The 5,708-nt window shown below is 37.0% G+C and overlaps 1 pseudogene; it reads right to left on the bottom strand.

Moving 5' to 3' along the window:
- Positions 1-3,133: 3,133 nt before the first annotated feature.
- On the bottom strand, positions 3,134-3,849 carry LOC140232173 (uncharacterized; annotated as a pseudogene).
- Positions 3,850-5,708: the final 1,859 nt, after the last annotated feature.

Genomic DNA, 5,708 nt, shown 5'->3' with positions numbered 1-5,708 from the left:
GCGTGCCTATGATTGTTATGAACTAGTAGTAGTACACTGTAGTAAGTAGCTATAGTAATAGTAGTAGCACTAATAGTAGTACTAGTACACTGTAGTAGCTATAGTAGTAGTGGACTACTAGTACATTAGTAGTACTAGTACACTTGTAATACCATACCAGTAGTGCCAGCAGCAGCAGCAGCCAGTGGTAGTACTAGTCCAGCATAGGTGTACTTGTATTTCTCTGGACACTTGTGTGAATGGGTGCATTGGTCATTGTAGTGTCCAGATGACAAGACGGTACATAGGCTGTGGTAACTAATCACTGATGGGACTCGGAGAATGACGATAGTCAAAGCAAGCTGGCTTCCTTGCGGATCTGTTATGTTCTTAGATATTTAAATACAATGTATATATCTTTCATATTTTATTATTATTATTATTATTATTTTATTTTTTTTTTTTTTACATTTCATCTTTTGTCTCTGGTGGATGGAAGCAAGCTGCTAGCAAGACAAGAGAACAAAAGCTGAAAATCTACTATGGATTGTACAGATTGATGTACATGTATGTGTACTCGAGCCTTTTTATCAAAACAGAAAAAAGTAATCATCAGTGTAGCATTCATTAATTTACACTGATTTGAAATCCACATTCAAATTCCACAAGACACGACTTTCACACTCTTGCTTGTTTTCCCCTCCTTAAACTGTACATCTCTCTCTCTTTCTTTCTCTCTCCTCTACCCAGTTTCCACAACGCTCTTCAGTTATTCTGCATTATCTTTTCAACTACTTGGCAGTATAGGATGACAGGAAAAAACTTTTCATTATCATACGGATTACCCTAAAGTTCATAACAAACTAACAAAATATTGTAAACATTATTGCTCTTTGTTAAACAGGATGTGATGCAAAAAAACAAAACAAAACAAAAACATTTCTGTTGGCAAGGTTGGTTGTTTACATCTTTTAAGGCACATGTACCACTAGTACTACATGTATTTGGCAAGAACAGCATATATATATGCTATATATATATATATATATATATATATATATATATATATATATATATATATATATATATATATAGTCGCTAGGGCGACAAGACCACGTATCTACAAAATGTCAAAGGTTCAGGAGAGCCAAAAAACATGGCGGCCAAAGCACTGTAGCGAATGGGATAGCCTTTCCTTTGACATGCCGTGGTGGCTTCATTTTTGGAGTAAGACAGTTGGGATTTGGACAGGACATCACTTAACCCATTATTTGACCATTAATCCAAAAAAGTCATTTTCACCAAAGTTGCAGATACAAGGTCTTGTCACCCCAGCGACGGACTATTATACAGTATATGAAAGATGGCGAAGTAGAGTAGTAATGCATTTCAGTCCAACAGCGCTATTTATTCAGGCTGAATTTTCGAAGAATACATGAATGTCTTCCTCAGGGTTCACAATAACAATTATGAAAATAAACAAAATGAATATTTCCTTTAAAGTGGTAGTCATGGGGAATGCTTATGGCAATGCCCGAGTGTGGTATCTGAGTAGAGGCATTGTGCGTTTCTTATGAGCATGCTGACTTGCAGTCAAGATCAATTTGTATTATTATGATGTAATAATGATAGCAACCACATGAATTTGTACATGCTTAACCAATCAGATCATTAACGCATGTAAGTGTATCATACATAAGTGGTAGTCATAGGAATGATTGTGACAACACGCGTATTTCTCAGTGTAATAACTCAGCTGTATATAACTCACATTTTCATAGACTGAGGTATCTGATGTCCAACATTTCGTTATTCCAGTTCTCTCCCAATCTTATACGTGTCTTTAAAAATGTTGGCTGCATGCCTGGTATCTATTATACATACAATATAATACCATACCAAGGAGGCTTAGTACCTCCTTTGTCATACACAGCTACTTTCAGTGATACACCTGTATTTGTACTTTCCTTTTCACATACATAAAAGCTTTGTAAGAGAATGATTACTGTAAAAGTGGAAATTTTCGCGTTGTTGAAATTTTCGTGCATATTGCGCAACCAAAAAACTAGCGCGAAAATAAAAGTATGTGGATATTTTTGCTTGCCATATATTCCTGTGTGGGATGTCTTGATTCCGTGGAATTAAAATCACGCGAAACTCTTCTTACCCGGCCAAGCGCGAAAATATCCACTGTTACAGTATGTGGAACTTCAAATTTGATGAGGGTAGGTATTTGGTCACATTCTGCCCATCAAAACTTTAGTTTGCCACACAAACCTAGGGCAAATAACATAATTCATAAATGTATAAACTACAATACAGGCTTTAAACGAGAAAGCTAAAACAAAGAATCAGTATACTAGTAGTATGCAGAGGTAGGATTGCTCTTAGATGAATACATGTTCATTATTCACACACATTCTTCACACACCGCATTAGACAAAATAACTTATCAAAACTGACTGACACATCTTCACAGTGGCGGATCCAGGGAGGACCGCAACCGGCGCACCCCCCCCCCCCCTTAATTTTTTTTGAAACAAAAGAAATAAAAAGAAGTTTCTGTAAACAGGTATAAATGCACATATGCTTGGTTTGTGCAACTTTGATCACAATGCAAGCAAGGCTATACATTTGTACCATTTTCAGACAAATCTGCAGTGTCTAGATTTTACATTGTCACTATCACTACCTTCACTTTCCATAATTACATGGTTATCTAAATTTGTAAAATTCCTGCATGTACAACCAGGACCACAATTTTGCCCCTGTTTTTTACATTTGCACTGCTTATTCACACACTTATTTTTCTTACATCAACATTGTCTTGTTAAATATGCAACATTATTTCTTCTTTGTTCAATGTCTCTTGTAAATCCCAAAAAAGTCAGCAAAAGTAGAATCTTTTTCCTGAATAACTGAAAAGCAGCCATATTGAGTGATGTCTGGATACATGAATAGTGGGACATGTCTGGGGCATTTGCCCAGACAGTTCTCACCCAGCATGATTACAACCTGTGAAACCTAAGAGCAGAATGAGGGGGCAGCAGTTGATCTTCATGAGCATTCTACTGACTTGGGGATACACCTTGAGTGTTATACTGACCAAACAAAATGGGTTTAATTAGAATCATAATTTACAGATGCAATCCTGTACAGCATTCAATTTACCAGTTCCTGCGGGAGGGTCATACAAACAAGCTGTAATGGAGCATTTCCGGCATGTTCCATCTCTTGAGCACTCTTGGCGTTGAGCAAGAGCTGACTGGGTTGGTATCCCTGCAGTGACTGGGTTGGCATCCATGCAGTGGCTGGCTTGGTGGGACATTGTTGGCTTGGGGCAGGGGAGATGGTGTTTGGTTGGTGTCTTCATACACCTTTGGCAAGAAGCTGCTTTTGTGGCACATATCTGGTAAGGGGTTGGTGCTGAAAGGCAAATCAGAGTTTAAAAAATATTTTTCAAGAAGAACTACAATTACATGACAGCCAGAGAAGGATTACAGTCATTCAAGCTACTGCCCATAATTCATTTGACTACTCTTAAAATGTGTACGATTAAATTTCATGACTTAACGTTCAGTGGCATCTTAAATAAGAACATTACACTTTTTCTATTGCTCAATAATCATTAACAAAAATTTACAATACAACTGTACCAACTAAAATTTCAATTTATTAATCCCTGTTTGAGGAACTTGAGTGCAAGTTGAAAAGAGCAAGAATTATAATTCACAGATGCAATCCTGTATCCAATTTACCAGTTCCTGCGGGAGGGTCACACGCTTGGATGTTCTGTCTCTTGAGCACTCTTGGCGTAGAGCAGGAGCTGACTGGGTTGGTGTCCCCGCAGTGGCTGGCTTGGTGGGGCATTGTTGGCTTGGGGCAGGAGATGGTGTTTGGTTGGTGTCTTCATACACCTTTGGCAAGAAGCTGCTTTTGTGGCACACATCTCGCATGGGGTTGGTGCTGAAAGGTTAATTCAGAGTTCAAAAAATATATATACTTTGAGAAGGACTACAGTACAATTCAATTACACAACAATTATAATTATTCTAAATATTTGTCAGGAATGAAACTAATTGCAAAAATGTATACAACTGGAATTTATACAGTTCAATTCCAATGGCATTTATAAAGGAGAGCATTGTCTTTCTATTGTTCAAAGATCATTATAGAAATTTTACAAAGAGGCAAAAGAAAAAAGTGAAATAGCAACAATTGAGATGAAAATAAAATGACATTTGGCATGAACGTAGTATACGAAACATGCATTTGTCAAGTCTATTAAAACACAGTGGAACCAGAAGTAAATAATATTTCATTTGTCACAAAAACATTGGTACATCACCCCATTGTATTCAAATTGTCAAAATGCTAATGCTACGACTGTGATAGTATGACTAGTATGAGGTGGTACATTATCATGATTGTACATATTCCCATAGGCCTACCATCATAATGTATTTTGAATTCATCAAACTATAGAATGTAGAACTTAACTGTTGGTTCTATTAAAAATAATGATAATAATGATAATAAAATAGTGCAGGGTCTATGCCAAATACAACAAGGGAAATTGACTGATGTCATGCACATTTTACTAGTAGATCGTACTCTGTCATGATCTATATCGATCTCTGTACTTTTAGTTCTAACCAGCAGTTATCAGTAGTAGCGCTAGCTGTGATACGATACCGTGGACGACTATTTTACAGAACAGGACATCTAATTGTACATACGGGACTACGGCCAGTGCGTGCGCGATCAAAACTTGCCACTGCAGAGACAAAATCGAGTCCGGAATTCTCGTTAACGTGAAGGTCACGTGACCCTACATGCATACAGATGGCATCGCAAAACCAATATTTTCGGAAATTTGCTTCGACTTTGGGTGCAATTTTGATCACTTCGTTTATTTTTGAGCCAAAATGAGGCTGGTATCAAAATTTCCGCTAGAATCTCATCTATTCAAATAACTGATTAAAATAACCATAGGAGTTGTAGATGGGTCAGGATCCAGCAATGTATCAGTGCATGTCAAAATCAGATTCTATCGCAAGCAGCTTCTTATATCCATTGTATCTCCCTCAAAAAGTGTCAAATTCGGCTAAAAAAAGTATGGAATTAATCGTCTTTTATTGGACTGCAAGACTTACCCGGTCACGGCTCCGGAAACAGGTTCATGGCAACGTAACAACGAGCGATGTTGGGGATATACATTTTGCGTCGACGAAAAGCCTCGTCGCCAGACACATGCGCAGAATTCCTGCGCGTGGAATAAATTCGGTGGATTTGCTCATTAGCATACGACGCTGCGGACTGACTGTATGTGTTTGTTGCCAACTGCTGCAAAGCAGTAAACACTAGGGTATGTGTAATGAATACTGACTCATTGTTCCAAAGAAGCCATTCCAGGCTCCAGTATATGAAAAGGGGAAACAACACTAAAATATGGCAAAGATAATGTCTGTTGTGTTTTCCCCACTCCTATAGAAGCAGCTGTATTTGATATTGCATTTCACAGAGAGAATATGTGATGATATCAAACCCAACTGATGTGTATAACCTCAAAAATTATCATACTCATAATCTTCTCACAAAAGTTTCCTCTAAATCTCTCTTTCATATTTATTCATTTTCATTCATTTATTTATTTATATGTTTATTTATTTTCATTTTTTATTTTTATTTATCTATTTATTTATCTATTGTTATTATTATTATTATTA

Source organism: Diadema setosum, chromosome 1 (genome assembly GCF_964275005.1).
Source record: "Diadema setosum chromosome 1, eeDiaSeto1, whole genome shotgun sequence".
In the NCBI taxonomy this organism is placed as follows: Eukaryota; Metazoa; Echinodermata; class Echinoidea; order Diadematoida; family Diadematidae; genus Diadema; species Diadema setosum.
This window is presented reverse-complemented; position numbering and strand designations above follow the sequence as displayed.